Here is a 19368-nt window from a genome sequence, read left to right as displayed (position 1 = left end):
TCTTATCTCTTCCAAAAAGCTTGGATCTAAAATGATATCACTCCTCGACCACTCTATCAAGATTTGCTCTCCCAATTGTTAAGTTCTCCCTTTGCTCACCCTGGTTCTATATAGAGCACTTTCAATTAGGGAAAACTATAAGCTAGTAAAATTGCATTCACTCTTCCTAAAATGTTGCTTCTGTCTGCCCAGGATGTTTTTAATGTATCTGAATAGGGTCACTGAAGTAGCAATGAATGTTTGTCTGCCTGTATCCTTGTGGGTTTCACAGCTCCAGGTAGCTCTCTGCTATCCAACCAACCCACTCACACCCCAAGTCAAACATAAAGGTGTCAACCGTGAATCCTAGTTCTCCCTCCCCAAGTTCAACATGTTTAGAAATGACCTCTAAATAAATGAAATAAAAACAGATTTTTAAATTTCATTTCTTTGGCTCAGGGTTTCCTCGTTTCTCTGGGACATTCAACATTGCAACCTTCCCAGAAATATTTTTGTTTTCAAAATTAATCCCCTCCAACTTATTCTCTCATTACAACCAGAGCAATCATTTTAAAGTATAAATGTGATTTTTTTCCTTTCCTACCACGTGTTTAAAATATTTTAGTGGTTCGCCACTGCTTAGCATGGCATTCAAGATCCTCCATAATTAGGTTTCTGAACACTTCTCCACTCTCTTATCTCTCTTCTTTTTATACATTATTCTTCATCCATCTCATACCCTCCCTGTTTCTAACCCCCCTACATGTGTGTTATTGCTGATATGCCCAAGCTATCCTCACAACCTCTTCCTCAACCTCTTCACCCACTCAATTTCCGTTTGCCACTCATTCTCTATTGATGGGACCTCTGCTCTGGATGTGCTTGCTTAAACTTGTCCACCTCCACAGCCTTCTGTGGTCCCCTAGGAATTCATACATGACAGCATTTCTTCATACCTATTTGCAATTTTATATATGTGTGGGCATATGTATACATAGATTTAATATATATATAAGTATATAATATAAACAAGGCCATATCTATATAAATTTTCTATTTTTATGTATTGCTATTGGCTATCTTATCCACTAGAAAGTGTCCATAGTCAAATCAGGAATGTCTTTCTCACAATTGCATTTTCAGTGCTTAGAAGAGTACTGCTACTCAAAAAATACTTGATTAATATATAAATGAATTATTGAACACATTCTTGTCAAAGCCAATGATTTTCTGGTCCATTATAAATCATTGAACTCAAGCTGAGATTCTGCTTCTAAAACTCTACTTTGGTAATTTGGGAAGTGTCTATGTCTAGATCTACGTCTATGTGTGTGTGTATCTATGTCTGTCTGTATCTAAGACTATGTCTAAGACTTTGTCTATGTCTAAGTCTATATCTGTGTCTATGTCATCTAAGACTATGTCTATGTCTAGGACTATGCCTCTGTCTCTATGTCTATGACTATGACTATGTCTATGCCTATGACGTCTACATCTACATCTATGTCTATGTCTATGACCATGTCTACGTGTATGTCTATGTCTACGACTATGTCTATGACTATGTCCATGACCATGACCAGTTCTATGTCTATGTCTATGTCTACGCCTATGACTACGACTATATCTATGACTATGTCTATGGCCATTACTATGTCTAAGTCTAAATCTATGTCGATGTCTATCTATATCTATGTCTACATCTGTCTATGCCTATGACTATGTCTATGTCCATGTCTGTGACTATGTCTATGTCTACATCTATGTTTATGACCATGCCTACATGTATGTCTATGACTATGTCTATGTCTATGACTATGTCTATGTCCATGACTATGTCTACATCTATGTTTATGACCATGTCTACATCTATGTTTATGACCATGTCTACATGTATGTCTATGACTATGTCTATGTCTATGACTATGTCTATGTCCATGACTATGTCTATGTCTACATCTGTTTATGACCATGTCTACATGTATGTCTACGACTATGTCTATGTCTATGACTATGTCTATGTCCATATCTATGATGACTATGTCTATGTCTAAGTCTATGTCCATGTCCACATTGATGTCTATGTCCATGTCCGTGACTATGTCTATAACTATGTCTATGTCCATGTCTACATTGATGTCTATGTCTATGTCTGTCTATAACTATATCTATAAGTATGTCTATGACTATGTCTATGACTGTGTCTATGTCTATGTTTATGACTATGTCTATGTCCATATCTATGATGACTATGTCTATGTCCATGTCCATGACTATGTCTATAACTATGTCTATGTCTATGTTTATAACTGTCTATGTCTATGTCCATGTCTCTGTCTATGACTATGTCTATGTCTATGTCCATTACATTACACCAGCCAACCAAATAATCAGAGCAGGCTGGATGTCTAAGACGACTGCCTAAATATAGGAACAATTGGGAGAATGCCCCTTGTGTGGTTAGACATGATCTTTCTTCTTCTAGAAATACATTCATAGTCTGTGAAATGACTTTTTTTTAAAAAAGCTAATATTTATTCAGGATTTTTGCTTACCAAGTTCTGTGTTAACTCAGTTATTCATCATGACAGTATTATGCAGTGAATACTTGAATCATCTCCATTTCACAGAAACTGAGATGCCACATCAAAACACAGGCTAAGGTCAGGGGTGACTTGAATCCCAGGAACCTGGTTTCAGAATCTGTGCTCACTGCCTGGTGTTACTGGATTGATCACCTAGGAAATTTAGACAGTGCCCAGTTACAGCCAAGTTCACCTAACCCAAAATGAAATACAGCATCCTATCACCAAACTTGAAACTGACTGTGAAAAAGAAACTCCTGGATCCGCAAAGCGAAGCCCTGTATTTAAAAAACAAAACAGAAGAAAACAAAAACAAAACGGGCCAATTCCAGGAACACCCCCAATATTTTATTTATAAAAACCAACCCTGCCTGAGCACCACCCAGAAAGCATGCGCTAGCTCATCTCTCAGCCCATCCTCCGAGCACAGAGAGGTCCTGTCCGTGTGCAGACGTACATTCCGATTTCGCTGCCTTGAAGAAATGACATCATTGCTTCCCGATATAATTACAATAACGCAGCCCCGGGAACAGTACCATCTTTGTGTGACCACCGGGGATAGCTCCTCCCTGCTGGCGCGCTCGGAAAAATGAGGCCTTAAATCGTTCAAGTTGTTTGCAAATACTGTAGCGCCGGGGTGGGGGGGCTGGAGAGCATTGGCATCGCCCTGAGAAGCTGCGGAGCCCGGAATGAGGATTTCTGGGGCCCCCGGCCCAGACTCCGTGTGCGCCCATGCACCTGCTCCGCGCGCGCGGGTACCCGGGGGCCACCCTGGTTTGCCCTGGATGAGCTGCTCTTTGCATTAGGTTGTAGCTGAAGATGTGGTTTCTGTAGTGATGAGGCCGTGCGCCGACACCCATTGGCTGCTGGTTTTGTAAATTTCATTCAGTTTGGTCCAATCGCAGCCGCGGAGCGAGGCAGTCAGCAGGACTCGCTGCTCAATCTCTCTTTTTCTTGCCGACCCGTCTCTCTCCCCCGTCTCTGTCTGTGGGTAAAGAGCCCTCATTCAGTCCTCCCTGCTCCGGCTGGAATGCGCTTTCTTCCCGATTTTAATGCCACCGACCGCAGGAATCAAGAATTTCCTCCAAACGCCGGTTTGGGTGCCGGGGCCATTCCTTTGAAAGGTGGCAAATTTACTCGGGCTTCCAGAAGGGAAATAACGTCCTCCTGAATCATATACCTCGGTGACGGTTCTCCAGAAAAATCTGGACGTGTGAAAAAGGACACACAGACGGTGCAGCTTCCCCACCGCTAAGGTAGGCGCTGGGTTCCGATGTCTCTGGGTTATTTTATGTTTTTAAAACCGTTGAAACATTTTGACTTGCCTTTGCCTCTCCCCCCCCCGCCCCCCCAACAAAGGGTGATAAGCCTCACGGCAGACATTTGAGCTTCACTTCATCTGATATTTATTATTATTCATTTTATTTCATTTTGCGTATTGGCCCCGTACTTTCTCCCATCTGCCGCCCGATTTCTAAGGTGTGGGTGGGCGTACGGCCACGCGTGTACGCCTGTCCTGTGCAAGCCGTGCTTGGCCCCCCCTCCCCAGACAGAAACAGTGGATTTTATTCTGATTTTTTTATAAAAAAAGAGAGAGAGACCCCCGTCGTTGGTAAGCGTTTTGCTGCAATCAGCTATTTTGAACGGCTCCGGGGCCGGTGTGTGATGTGTTTACAAAGTAGCTCTGCCTTCCGTACAAATAAACAGAGGAGTGTGGCGGGGAGGGGGGAGAAATGTATATCTGCAGTACCGGGAGAGAAGGAGCCAAACGGCAGGGCTCTGCAAACCCGGTCTTGGTGAAAACGGCCAGAGGACTTCTAGAAACTGTGAGCGCCCGGGGCTCTTTTTTTTTTTCCCCCCTCATTCTGTAAGGAAACTGTCAGCTCCCACCTCCTGGGCTTCTTTTTTTTTTTGGAGTGAAAAAGGGGAAACAGTTTGCTGAGAGGTCGCATTAAGCGGGATTTATCCCCCCCCCTCTTTCATTCGCTCGGCTCGGCTAGGGGAAGATGACGGCTGCGAGGCACGAAGCGGCGCACGTGATGGATTAGGACCCGGGCTGGGGGTTGCTGGGGGGGGGGGGGGGATCGCATCGGGGCACGCTGGGGACCCCGGGTGCCGGCGACGGCGCGGTGGCTTCGCGCTGCTCCCTGCGCAGAGCCGGGGAGCGCGCGGCGTGCCCTCCCTGGCCGTGCGCGTGGGCTGGGGGGGGGGGGGGTGGGGAGGCCAGCTGCAGATGCGGGCAGCGGGCGGCACGGCTTCTCCGCGAGCCTTGGGATCTGGACCAAGCCAGGGGGTGCAGCTCCGGCGCCGCGCGGGGCGCGGGCTCCAGGCTGCCGACTGCCCGATTCTCCCCGGGGCAGGAAAAGTTGGGCGCCGCGGGGACAGGCGCCGCGCGTCCCGGCCCGGGCCTCTGGGGCATCCGGAGCCCCACCGGTGTCCACAGAAAAACCCCGGGCCCGGGGAGGGAACCCGCGGGGGCGCGAGGCCCTGCAGTGCCCCTGCCCCCGGGGGTGGGCGCAGGCCGTCTGGGGAGTTGGTTCTAAACCCGTGGGCCACCCCGACGAGCCTTGCAGCAACCCCCCGGGAGCCCAGAGCTCTCCTCTGCCGCGCGCTTCAAATAACGCACCCCCGGCCCGCTTTCTGAAACCGATTTCACCCCCACCCCACCCCCAATCCCGCTTAAGCCGCCGGCCCGGCCCCCCCCCCCCCACTTGGGTGGGTAGACCTGATCCAACAAAGATCCACCAAACACGCAGCGCACGGTGGGGACGCGGGGCTTTGAGGGCGAGAGGCCGCGGAGCCACCCGAAAGAGCAGGTGAACTTGAGCCCCCCCGCCCCCGCCCAAGGCCGCAGCGGAGGCGCCACCGGCCTGCGCCCCGCACCCGGAGGGCCCGACCTGCGGAATGGCGCGCGGGGTTGGGGGGGGTGGGGAGCAAATGTGACTGTCGCTCGCCCGCAGGTGACGCAGGGGTGGGGGGGCTTCTTGAGACGAGGGGGGCTACCTTCCTCGCCCGCGGGCCCTTCCTACCCCATCCCGCCCCCTCCCACTCTTGCGGACCGGCGCCCGCCCCCTCCCCCGGGCGCACCCGGAGCGCCTTCCTTTCTTCGCGCTCCGCCGCACTGCCGAGGCCCGCTGGCCTGGGGTCTCCCGGGCCGGCCCCCGCGGCCCCGCGCCCCGCGCAGCCGGGGCCAGGGCGCGCACCATTCCGGCGCCTGCTGGCTGCCCAGACACAGCGCCCTTTCTTCCCGGAGCAGCAGGGGCGGGAGACGGGGGGGTGGTCATTCCAGCCCCCGCGCACCCACGCACCCGGGCCGGGACCACCCTGGGAACGCTCTGAGCATCCCCCTCTCCCGCCCCAGGCTTTCCCCCGACCCCAAGGCTGCGGGGCCCCGGGTCTGGGATTCCTCCGGAGCGGACCGGCAGGTGCGGGCCTCCCTTTCTGTATTACCGAGGCCGCCGGGCCGGTGTCCCCGGGCTGGCGGGTTGGCAGGCGCAGGAGGCGCCCTCGGCGGCGTGGGGGCGACCCGCGCTGCGCCCTGGCTGATGGCGTGCGCCCGCGCTGGCCGTGCGCGCCGGCTGAGCGCAACCCACCCGGCGCGCCAGCCTGGGGCGGCCAGGGCGCGGGGCTCCCCGCCGGTCCCCTGGACCCAACTTCAGAAATTTGGGGTGAGGGCCGCGTCGGGGGGGAGGGGAGGGACGGAACGGAGCAGGTGCTGTTCTTGCGAGCAGATTCCACAAGGTGGTGGTGTGGATTTTCCTTTTGATTTTGACTTTTTATTTTATTTTTTCTCCTTGGTCAGTCGTGGGGGGGGGGGGGGGGGGGACCGGCTTGATGGGCTCCTGTCCTGTCATCTCCGAAGGGCTCCAGTGCTGGCGGGGCCCAAACGGGAAGGGAAAGGGTTGCATTTAGCTGTTCTCCAAAGGGGAGTGGTGCGGGCTGGCTGCCTTCTGGAAATCAGCACCCTGAAAAACGGGGGACACACACACACCCCAAAAAAACAGAAGGGAAAGAATAAAGTTTAGGGAGACCTAGTTTTCTTGCAGGAGCGGAATTGCCAGTTGGTGTAGGCGCTCTCGGGCAGCAGAGAATGCGGGCTGAGGAAGGCGTTGGCAGGAAGCTCCCTCGCCTGGAAATTAAAAGAGCAGGATTGAAGCGCCGGCAGCTGCGAGCGGGCCGCTGCGTTTGAATTGAGACGCTTGGCGTTTACCTAGAGAATGGCAGCGCCTGGAGATATGTAAAGAAATCTGCATTTTTGTGGGGGGAGGGCATGTGGTTCGTGCCTTTCGTTGGCTGTGGAAGATCTTCACTACAATCTTCAAGTTGAGGATAGCTTTTCCTGGGTAGACGGAAGGGAAGGTTGAAAAGATCTTAGCACATGATTGCATCCATCTTTTTTTTTTCCTGAGAATAAAACCTGGAATTTTATGTGTCCCCAAATTAAGAATTTCGTGGAAGCCTCTGCACATATATCTCAGGTTAGAGGTTCAATATTCTGCTAACCAAGTCAATAGGAGATGACTTTTTAAATTTCGGCAGTTTTAAAGTCTATCTTCCCTGACATGGAAGAAAATAATCAGACCTAATATAGCAAGTGAGAAATTACTTCATCAGTTTTAGATCACTGGATTGGAATGAGAGGTTTGGTTTTTGGAAACCGGAATGATTTTCTAGCAGGGATTCAATGATAATTGCGTTTTCATAATGATGACAGCGTTCAGATGATGCTCCTAAGGTGTTGTGCTTAGCTATATTTTTCTTGGGTGGGAGAATTGTAGCTTTCCTGTGTGTGTGTGTGTTTTAAATAATGCCTAACGTACAGTTCAGTCAATTTTTAACCAAATCTAAAAATAGAAAGGATTCTTGGTAAGTGATTTATTGCTGTATAACACGGATCAGACAAATATCTTAATGCTATCAAATTTACAAGGGAATAGATTGGAACCTACTGGAAAGCTCTTTTGGGGGAGTGGCAGCAGAGTGTGGTCTGGAATGTAGACGAATGATAAGTATACACAGGGTTTTTCCCTTTTTCTATATTTGAGCTCATTTTTTTCCTTTGTAGCATTTTGTGGAAAGTGTTTGCTTTCTGTATAAAGAAGCTTTCAGGACTCCACGTTTCATTGCGTTCAGAATGTGAAAGGATCTCTTTAGGAATTCTTTAGAGTATTGTTCTAGGACTACCACCACCACCACCACCACAAAACACAAATGGGAGGTTCTCCCAAATGTAAATATTCAAATGAATGGTCTCCCTTTAAAAGTCTTCCATTTCAGGTGGCTCTCCATCCTTTCTACTTGTATTAAATGTTTGGATATTGTCAATAATATAACGACAGAATTTATTAAATTCAAATGAAGTAGCAATATAAAAAATATTTTAAGTTCCTTACACCCTTTCTCTGAAGATACACAGGTTGGTTTATGTTAAACATTCTTATTCAAACCTGGAGAAGAGTGATTCCAATATGTCAGTCAAGTGTAAGGAACGTATTTCTGGTTATGCACACAATCGAAGTAGTCAAAAGTAGTGCTTTTTGCCTTTAACAACAAACAATTTTTATTCCCCAAAGAGGCGATGTTGGAATTGGTTGCCTTTTTGATGTCTGAATACATTAATGTTCTGAATACAATCTTTTTGGAGAGGTATCATTGCTTAGAAAATCATGTTAAAGAATCACATTAAAGACAGATTGTCTTCTCCAGACAGCACCTGATTTCTCTAAGTTGTCACCTACCAATTTCAAATCAAAGATAAGGAACTGTGCCCAGTGAGTTACAGGAACGTAGAGTCAAAATCGAAGCCCACCTGTATAGAAAATTGAGTTATCCGTTCTGCACTATCATAACACTCAATGAGTATTTGCCAGTTTTTTTGAGTTCTCGAAACAACCTCCATTTGGCCTCAAAATCACTCTGTTCTTGGCCAAAGGAATGGCATTATAGGAAACTGGTCCTCCTTTCTCTTGGGTGGGGGATCTAATACGAATGTACAAGGAAAAAAAAAGGCACTGCCTAAAAATGTGACATTTTGCCATGTACAAGCTTGGGATAAATCCATATGAAGATTTCTCTTCATGGTAGATATAATAAAGAATCAAAGAAAAAGACTTGTAAAATCGGTACATATGTAGAAGGTTGGGGGTGGAGGATAGGTGGGTTTGGAGATTTCAAACTTCAGGCATTCAGTGTTGAGGTCACCTGTCCCAGGTGAGTGTAGAACACCTGTGCTGTCAGGTGAGTGCAGAACACCTGAGCTCCATACAGCAGAGCTGTGGAAACTGGGCTGTCCTTTCCAAACTGAACTTCTTTCCTGGGCCAAACCGCTTTCCTTCCTCCCAGAAATGCTGCCTGAAGGAAAACAAAACAAACCCCAAAAAAGTAAAAAAATAGAGTAAAACGAGGTTTTATCAAATTTATTCCAGAAAGGAAAAGCATAATCCTTGTATAATTTAGAAAGGAGACTACACGAAAGGAAACCTGGAGATAGATTGGTTAAGGAATACATTTCAAGTAGGAAAATCTTTATTCCAGGAGAGTGCTAATGAAATGACATGTGATTTCACAGCTCTTTGGGAATATGGAGAAATGACCTAAAGTTTTGTTTGGGTTATTTTTTTTAAAATGTACTCTCTATAAATGGCAATTTGTCACAGAAACAGAGTGCTATTTTTGGATTGCAATCAGCCTTCTTGGTTCTGCCTGTGAATATTTGTGATCATTTCAGTTGCAAGATGCTACCACCTGATTGGATGAGATCGTGGATCCCACTTTAAAAAAAAAAAAAAGTCTGCACATCTCTTAGGCTGCAAACCATCCCTCATCCTGCCTGATTTTCTGTTTCTGCTTTTATTTGTTTGTGTTTGTGTGTGTGTGTGTGTGCATTTCAGGGGGGCACATATTTTACAGATCTCTTTAAAGTGTGAGTATGCACATTCTTCTAAATCACAGAGGAAAGAAACTTGGCTTGTTTAATGTTGTCTTACCTGATACGTTTTTGGATCCTTAAAAAAAAAGAAAATAGAGAACCAAACTAATGAAATTGGAATTGTCACCAATCAAAAGTATCACAGGGAATTGATGAATATTTTGCAAAGTATGACAAAGGTTTCCTTTGTTTTGCTATAGTTGTGGTTGGATTTGTACAAGGGATCATTTTCATGTTTAACATTGCAACATCACCAACATTCTGTTCAGACCTGCAGGATGGGATCCTGATGTCTTAGTGGCTTGTCACAGTTGGCAAAGAGCAGAGCCAACTGTGCTCTCAGAAGTGGCAGGGGTGTGGCATTGGGGTGGGGGTGGGGTACACTGAACAGAACCCCATTGAGATCCAGTGCCTTTATTGTTTTCAAAATTTTACAACTTACAATGCATATAAATCTATGAATGGACTTGTGGGAAACACATAAAGAGACATTTTTTACAAATATATAAACATACATCATTGTTCTAAGTCAGATTCACCTTCATGATCTAAAGGCACGTGATGAAGGTTGAGTGTGACACACATGTTCATATACATATGGATATGCACATATACTGTCGTACTTCTTCAGCCATTGCATTACATGAGATAAAAACAAAGTTAAAAAGATACCTGAACGAAAAATGTGATTGTCCATTAGTCATTTTCCTTTTCTTCAAAAGTAGGTTTGATTTAAAATGTCTGAATTCAAGTTACCCAAGATCTCTCTGTCTTTCTCTTCTGCTTCTAAAAAAGATGCTGTAGCCTGTGCTGAACCTATATAAATATATGGAATACAATCCTGCCCAGCAACATTTCACCCTATTGCAGACTGGGATGGAGAAACGACAGCTTTCAGGAGAACAAAACTGGAACTCTTTAAGGAATGCGAGCTACTCTTTTTACCTGCCTTTGCAGGAGAGGCATGCCTTTATTTTATTTTTATTTTTGGAGCCTAATGGTCCCTGCGGGCGGATGGTTCCCAAAGCATGTGGCACACTCATTTGAGCATTATATTAACTTCTGGAACCCCGTGTTCAATTGGAATAAACGCAAAGAAGTTTGAAGTCACAAAGCTGAGAAATTCCTAACAGCCTCTGATTGTCTTGTACCCCTTTTCCCCCTGTGCTCCTTTGTCCCCTGCAGAGCTGGTCTGCTCATCCACAATGCCACTGAGAAGCTTTGGAAAGTCCCAGCGGATAGTATCCACACCTGTGAATTGATTCAAGTCCATTTCTTGGGCTGGGTTTTAGCTTCACCACCAGCACAGGTTCTTTAGAACGACGATTACACATCACACAGAAGCACTGTCAATATTCTGGTGTATAGAAATAAGTGGTCTCCAGACAATTACAACGACAAACAGCTTATTTCGTGAAATAGTGTTTTTTGGGGAGGGGGAGCAAGTTCTATCTAGGAAATCCTCATCATCTAGACTACTATATTTCAAAATTCATTGGAAAGCCTCTTTAAGAACAAATTTGAAATGCATTTTCTGGAACAAACTGTTATACTGATGAGTAGATTTCCAGGGTGTACCATAATAGTTACATTTAATGATTCACAGAAGTTACAATGTTGCATTCAAGTGACAGCAGAAGAGCTGCTCATGGTATTAAGATAGGAAGACTACATAATTGACCAAAATTGGGAAGCAGACTTGGCCCAATGGATAGGGCGTTCCCTTACCACATGGGAGGTCCGTGGTTCAAAACCCGGGCCTCCTTGACCTGCGTGGAGCTGGCCCATGCGCAGGGCTGATGCGCACAAGGAGTGCGGTGTCACGCAGGGCTGTCCCCCGCGTAGGGGAGCCCCTTGCGCAAGGAGTGCACCCTGTAAGGAGAACCGCCCAGTGCGAAAGAAAAGTGCAGCCTGCCCAAGAATGGCGCCACACATGGAGAGCTAACACAAGACGATGCAACAAAAAAACAGATTCCCGGTGCCGGTGATAAGGATAGAAGTGGTCACAGAAGAACACACAGAGAATGGACACAGAGAGCAGACAACTGGGTTGGGGGTGGGAAAAATAAATAAATAAATCTTTAAAAAAAAACCAAAAAACTGACCAAAATGTAATTCATGTGATATTTAGTGGGACTTTTGTGAACCATCAGAAAGCTCTATGTCAGTGGGAACAGGGGCCAAATTATTTCTCCTGTCTACTTGGGTGGATTGGCAACCTTTGCTTCTTGACCGCAGGTTTTGGTTTTGTGGAGCTTAGTGGGAAAGAACAGCACAGCAAACCAGCGGTGTCCAGCCTGGCCTGGCATGGGCAGGAGGGGGCTGGTACTTCTTCTCAGCTTCAGAATCTGTTGTCTGGGTCACTTCCATGGCCTTGCTCAGGGTGGAAAAATCCATACCGTAAGCAGAGGAGTGTTGCTCCTTCTCACTGACAAGAAGGAAACTCTGTAACTAAGCATCTCATCACTGCATGCGCCTGCTCTTCATGGCCATTATTTCATTCATCCCTTTTATTGAGCAGCTATTGGCCCGTTACAGGCCAGAGACTAAATTCAGGGCTGGTACTATAGCCGAGAAGGACACACATCCCCGGGTGTGAATAAGTGAGACTTAGTTCCCTTCATATTCCCATTTTCTGGTATTATGTATTTTTATATTATGGGTTATGGTTTATTTCCTTCGTTTTCTCTATATCTAATTCTTATTCATTTCTTCCTTTCTATACCTCTTCCCTCCCTCCCTCCTTTCCTTTCTCCCTTCTCCTTTTCCCCTCCTTTCCTTCCTCCCATCCTCCCTCCTTCCCTTTCTTCTTTCCTTCCTTCCAATCCCTTGTATTTAGATGAGTGAATAGGATTCAGGAATCCCTAAAGGTTTAAGAAAACATAGTTAATTGGAGAACTGACTGGTGTGATCAGGAAGGACTAGTAAAAAGAAAGACTTGCTGAATGTCAAGAACTTTCATGACCATTCAACAGAATCCTTTATAGGTCATATTTGTATAGCTGCTCATATTTCAAATATTTACCAAACACTCTAAGTATATAAAACTTTGATTTTCATTTGAGTAAGGCATGCATGTTAATATATACATGAAACATTACTTTGAGTCAACAAAGAATTGCGTGTGCGAGATTTTAAAAAATATATGGTAGTGAAACCATTCCCTTTAATTAATGTTCATATACTATGAGCTGTTTATAAAAATCAATAAGGGGGGTGGATGTGGCTTAAGCGGTTGAACACTTGTTTGTTAGCACATGGGAGGTCCTGAGTTCAGTCCCTGGTGCCTCCGGAAAACAAAACAAACAACAAGCAAACAAATGAAAAAAAAAACAACTCAGGGGAGCCAGTGTGGCTCAGTGGTTGAGCGCTGGCTTCCCACATACGAGGTCGGGGGTTAAATCCCCACCCCAATACCTAAAAACAAAACAAAACAAAACAAAAAAAATCAGTAAGCAATAGATATTTCAGCCTATTTTCTAGGTATGAGTGCTACCTCGAATTTTAAAGTTTTGAGCCTAAAATAAGCTCTTAACAGATGTAAAGAATACAGGTAACTGTCTCACTCTTCACCAATATCGATAGGATCTATTTGTTCTGTGAAGCATCCTTGAAAATCGACAGCGTCACATGGGTGATCGAAGGTTGCTAGAAGATGGGACATTGAATGGCATTGTCTTTGAGTAAAAATTTTCAGGTGGTTTTATAAAAAATATGTGCAAAAACCATGATAGCAGTTGATAGGAAGAATGCCCAAATTAAGGATTCTCTCAAAGGAATTGAGAATTAGGAATTCTTTCAAAGAGAGGCTCCCAAGTCAAATAATTTTAGGAATCCTCATGTACTATATCTCTTTTCCAGTATTATACTGAAAACAGACACCTTAAGAGTTCAGAGAAGTCCTACACTGACAGAATCAGTAGCTAGGACAGAAAGCTAGAGGGTCTTTGTAATGAGTTCTACCCAAATTAACCACATGACTACATTGGAAATATTTCTATTGTATTGTATTGATACAGAGCAGAAAAGAATTGCTAAGAAGATCTGAAGCTCCTTGAAAGGGTTTGAGATGCCAAGTTAATTTGGACAGATTAACTTTTTGGTCTTTATATTGTTTTCATTCCATTCATTTATTCAATATTTGTCCTCTGATGAAGAAGTTGGGGCATAAAAGGACTAAATTGTGAGTCTTTCCTATAATAAACACATGCCAATGCCATTTTATGCCCCTCAGTAGCAGTAAAAAAAATAGTGGGGGGGGGGGCAATAAAAATGAGCAAGACTTCTATTTAGGAACAAGGAAATTTTATCAGAGTTTCCATTTCTCTGTATATTTTGGGTTTTTTGTTTGTTTGTTTGTTTCAAATCTCTCATGCCTTATCTCACCTGTTTAGGAAACTAACAGCTTAAATAAATGATCATAAATATTTTTAGGAAACTAACAGCTTAAATAAATGGTCATAAATATTTAAAAAGTCCTTAAAAGCCAAATCATCAGGCTATAAATTTATAGCTCAACTATGTCTTTGTAATTTTCAGGCTATGGTAACAAATGGTTAATTTTTAACCTGTAAAAACAGGTCGGTCTACTTAAGGTTGATGAGTATTTTCATTTCCTGCGTGTGCCATAACGTATTACATCAGCAACTCATTCTCCACAGTTCCAGAGGGCAGAAGTCCAAAATTGAGGGGTCTGCAGGACCACTCTCTTTATGAGCTCTAGGGGAAATTCCTCCTTGCCTCTTTCAGATTCTGGGGGCTCCAAGCATTGCTTGGCTTGTGGCCACGTCACTCCATCTTGGCCTCCATCGCTGCATGACTCTCTCTTCTCCACTCTGTGTCAGCTCCTCTTCTGTCCCCTAAATGCACAACTATCTCATCTTCTCCCTGTCTTCTCTTGGATCTAGGGTCCCGCTAGTTAATCCAGGATGTTGTTAACTAAATTACAGTGAAGAACCACACACACACACACACATGCTTTTCCAAATAACATCACCTGCAAGGTACCAGGTATTAGGACATGGACATTTGTTTTAAGGGTTGCCATTCAACTAAGACCAATGGGAAAAGAGACATGTTGCCCAAAAAAAGGATGATGGGGTTTCCCACAGATCTTTGGGAAAGGAAGCCTGCCTCTCCTAGGAGAGGCTTTTCATGGTATTTAGGTCCCAGGTTTGATTTGTAGCTGCAGAAGAAGAGGGAACTATATAGACGTGTTGTAAATTAACCCGTGAGCCAAGGTTATGCTTTGGGAACCTCAGACAATTACTTGCAATGGATATCCTTTGGGAATCAGAGTCATTGAAAAGTAGACAAGACATTCTGAATATAACCAATTTTTAAAAAGCACAAAGCAAAAACCTTGCTCTTGATTTATCATTGCCTGGTGCCACACAGGGCTGAGGGATGAATTCTATCACCGGAGGGGGGTCAGGAGTAGACATTTCTTGCTGCATAAAACAGTAAAGCAGACCTGGGGCCAGGAGGAAAACAAAACCAGTAGCTGCAAGTTAAGTAACAGTTAAACTCACAGAGAGAGAAATGTAAAGGAGGAAAACAGGAACAGACAAACAGAAAGTGAGAGAAATCTGAATTAGTTGGAGCTTAAAACAAAGCACACAATCAACAAACTCAGTGAAAGAATCGGTGAGCCCGTGAGTCATAGAGTAGGTGGATTATCTCAGGAAAGCTCAGAAAAACAACAATGGCAAAAAAGAATGCAGGGGAATCATATAACTTGGATAAATATTGTCTCAGCAACACTATTGTCTCACAGACTCAGTTTATAATGGAAGCGAAATAGAAGAACATTTGGAGGATAAAATACTATTTCACACATTGCTTGACTTAATATTTGTGTGAAGGTGTTTTATGACGATTCAGCCTATCCTGATAATTTCACAAAAGTCATGTGCCCTGAATGTAGGTTTTACTATATTGATTACAAAGTTTCCCTTTGAGGAATAACCACTGTAAAAGGGTCCTATAATCTACGGAAATTACATAGATATGTGTATTAATTTGACAATAAAGTATGTTTTGGTATTTAACCCAGGTGCATCCAAATTGCTAGAAAATTATTTAGTTCTATACTTTCCCAACATTTATCTGGACTGTCGTAGATTGAATTATGTACCCAAATTAATTAAGTAATTAAATTTTCTCAGAGATAGGGGGATTAAGACCAGGACCTTGTACATGGGAATCAGGCACTCATCCACTGAGCTTACACCTGCTCCCCTGTACCCGAATTTAGATGTCTTTTTTTTAAAATCCTATCCACATTTTTTTAAAGATCTATTTTTATTTCTCCCTCCCCCACCCCCCATTGTTTGTGCTTGCTCTGTCTACTCATTGTCTGCTCGTCCTCCTTCTAGGAAGCACCAGGAGCCGAACCCAGGATCTCCCACGTGGGAGGGAAGGGCCCAATCTCTTGAGCCACCTTTGTCCCCTGCTTGTTGTGATTCTCATTATGTTTTCCTCCTTGTAGACAGGTTCTTAATCTCGATCTGCTGCTCTTGACCCATGAACCCATTGTAAATAGGACCTCTTGAAGATGTGCATTTTAGTTTGGCTGTGGCCTAAACAAATGAGGGTGAGCCTTCATCCAGATTCCTGAGAACCTTTATTAGCAGAAGTAATCCAGACGCAGTCAGAGAAAACTGCAGAGAGGAGCTGGAAGCCAAAGTCATGGCATCTGGGAGAGGAAGGAGAGGACATTGCCTTGGGACCCAAGCCAGCGACGCAAGGAGCCCCAGGGATCCCCAGTGATCCCCAGCAGCCAGGACCAGAAGTTCAGATTTGGAGGAGAAGGCATCACCTGGCTCGACATCTCCATTTTGGACTTCTCCTGGCCAGTCCATACAGTCCAATGAAAAGTACATTCCGAAAAACCATGAGCCACTAAACTCCAATTGTTTTAGTTGTCCCGTTATGTGATATTTGTCGTAGCAGATGGGAAACTGTGAAACTTATACACGCACATATCATATTATATATGTATACGCACATGTATACATAACCTACTTTTAAGTGGGAACCATTTCTTTCTAAAGATTACTCAAAGGCAATCTTTTATTTGCTTCCCCTAATCCAGGGCATCTTAACCAGGGGTCCGTGAGCTTGAACTGAAATCCAAAAGACCATTACTCTCGTGGGGACGCGTTGGGGCGGGTGTGATATATTTATGAAATAACACGCAGAGTGTGGACTTAGGAAGGGACGTGTGGTTTCACTTGACGGACAAAGGGGTCCCTGGACAAGAAAGGTTAAGAACTCCTGCTGTAATAGCCTAACAGGATCAGTAGAAAACGTTAAATGCATCCTTCATTTTGACTTAATCTTTAAACTTCTGTGGCTAAATCAGACCAGGGAATACAGAATGCTTACCCCTTCTCTGGTCCCTTAAACACACCTGTGGATGGAGAAATGACAGCAGGGAGAAAGGTGCAATCCTACGTATAAAGGCGTTCCATGCTGTTTCCCTTCTCAAAATGCTGTTTAACTTAGAGAAAACCCAGCACAGCCTGGGAGTCTCCATTGTCCCAAGAGACCCCAAGCAGAGAGGAGCTGAGCCCAAATGTCTGCATTCACACTAGGCTGGGAGCCCCGCTTTGCTGGTACTGGAAAAGCTTTCTTTCCCAAGAGGGGTTCTCTGGAGGTTGCCAGCAGAGGGACTTCCTCCTGTAGCGTGTGCCCCTGAGAACTTTCCAGCTGTTCTTCTCCCCTGCATCCCTCTTGGACATCCTTCTAAAACCAACTCAGCAGAAAAACAGTTCCTCTATTCAGGTGAAGCATCGTGCTCACTATAAACCGTACAAACCTTCTGGCTATTTTAATGGGAGAGCAGGACAGGACAGAATTATTCAAGGAAAGCACATTTACATCTTCGTTTAGTCTTTTTAAAAAATTTCTCTCCCCTTTCCCCCCATTGTCTGCTCGCTGTTTGTCCATTCACTGTGTGTTCTTCTGTGCCCACTTGCATTCTTGTCAGTGGCAGCAGGAATCTGTCCCTTTTTGTTGCGTCATCTTGCTGCATCAGCTCTCCATGTGTGTGGCGCCACTCCTGGGCAGGCTGTGCTTTTTTCGCCCTGGGTGACTCTCCTTACGGGGTGCATTCCTTGCGCGTGGGGCTCCCCTACACGGGGGACACCCCTGCGTGGCACGGCACTCCTTGCATACGGCAGCACTGAGCGTGGGCCAGCTCCACACGGGTCAAGGAGGCCCTGGGTATCGAACCCTGGACCCTCCATATGGTAGGCGGACGCTCTATCAGTTGAGCCACAACCACTTCCCTTTATTTACTCTTAGCTTAGGAATATAAACATGTGCTAAATGATTATGATTTTACCTGTATTTAATTCTAAGTATAGTATGTTGACATTAATGATAGAAATTTTTAAAAAATAATGTAGAATCAAAGGTCCTCAAGACTTGAAAATAACTAAGCACTCATTTATATGCCCTCATTTACACATGAAGAAACTGAGTCAGAGAGAGAGTGGAAATGATTTATCCAAGACCACTCACCGGCTCAGTGCTTTCAAACACTCTTCATGAGATGAAGATGAAATACCTGAAATCTCAGTTAACCAATCTGGTTTTGCCATTTTAGGAGAAACACGCAAAATCAGAGTGAAAACAACAAATAGGTTAATAAAACAAAGTGCATTGTTGCGTTTTCAAAACCTACTTTTCATTATTGTGCAGGAGAAAAAAATTTAATAACTAAATCATTTTTAGAAAGAGAACTAGGGCAGAACACAACAAAAAACATCTCCAAAGTTGAAAACAGAACTTGGCACTTGGAACCCCATTTTTTCTGGGTTACTAGTAAAGCAAATCTGGTTATGCTATTTAAAATTTTTTTACCTGTATGCAAGGATCCAGTATCTTGTTTAAGTGTTCATTCCTTTCATTTATTACAACTTGCCTGTTTCAGAAATTCTTAAAAGGGGAACAAAACAATTGCCTGGGTGCTTCCTCCTTTCTACGAGATGGGAAGTTTACGTTTTCCTCTCATCTTTGCAGAAACCGGTGGATTCTCGTTCTCTGTCCCTCTATTTCCATTCCCTTGAGGTATAATCAAAAGGAAAGAAACATCCATCATCACCTAGATTAAAAGGCACCACAAGGAGGGGTCCTCGGGGCACAGGAGAGGTCAGAAGCCCTTGAGGGTGAATTTTCGAGCTGTGCAGAAGTCAGAAGGCAGGGCAGGGGGGCACCTACGAGGGCTGCTCTGTGAGCATCTTGTCAGATCAAGGGCTTTGTTTAAAGCCTGCACTTTTTAGCCGTCGACCTCCATCCAAGAGCTGGTTCAAGGAGAAGCAAAGGTCAGTATGAAAATTTGCTAATGGGTTGTGAGCCGAATGGTCTACCCCGTGTGCTGAGGGCACCTACTGCTGAACCTCAGCTTCCTGAGCCATGGACCTAGAAACCTGGGATTTGGGATGCCTTGGCTTTTATTGAGATGCCTGCTGTTTACCTGAGAGTTCAAGTTTGCCCACAGCTGGATTGTTTTGTCCTGGCTTTTGGTGCATTTTAGCATTACCTAGTGAAGAACTTTGTAGTGTAAAACTGGGAGTCTAGGTGTCCAAGTGTCTGATACCTGGTTTTGCAGGTGCCTTAATGCAAATGAGTTGAAAAGGAATCCTTTCTTATTTCAGTGAGGTCATTTTACGATGTTAACTTTGTTGTTTTTGCTTTTACACGTGGGGTCCTTGATTCTGTAGGGATTAAAACAAGGAGCTGCTTCTTCCATTTGGTGCAAAATTGCAGGGCAGAAGGCAAGCAGAGAAACCTCCTTGGGATAATAATATGAGCTCTTGAATTCTGACATGTTGATGAATTTTACAATGTTAAGTGTGGGTTTTTTTT

The 19368-nt window shown here is 44.7% G+C and overlaps 1 protein-coding gene across 4 annotated transcripts in view; it reads left to right on the top strand.

Moving 5' to 3' along the window:
• The first annotated feature begins 2986 nt into the window (after positions 1-2986).
• Positions 2987-19368, top strand: part of LOC101414134 (neuroligin-4, X-linked) — a 354430-nt gene continuing 338048 nt past the window's right edge. For 2 of the 4 annotated variants that reach the window (XM_058292327.2, XM_058292325.2), the window contains exon 1: positions 2987-3820. The gene's annotated coding sequence lies outside the window, so the exon portion shown is untranslated. The remainder of the gene's footprint in view (positions 3821-19368) is intronic. The other 2 variants (XM_058292326.2, XM_058292324.2) reach the window with 2 other exon arrangements.

Source organism: Dasypus novemcinctus, chromosome Y, assembly GCF_030445035.2.
Source record: "Dasypus novemcinctus isolate mDasNov1 chromosome Y, mDasNov1.1.hap2, whole genome shotgun sequence".
Lineage (NCBI taxonomy): Eukaryota > Metazoa > Chordata > Mammalia > Cingulata > Dasypodidae > Dasypus > Dasypus novemcinctus.
The sequence above is the reverse complement of the archived record's forward strand: the minus strand, read 5'-3'. Positions and strand labels throughout refer to the sequence as shown.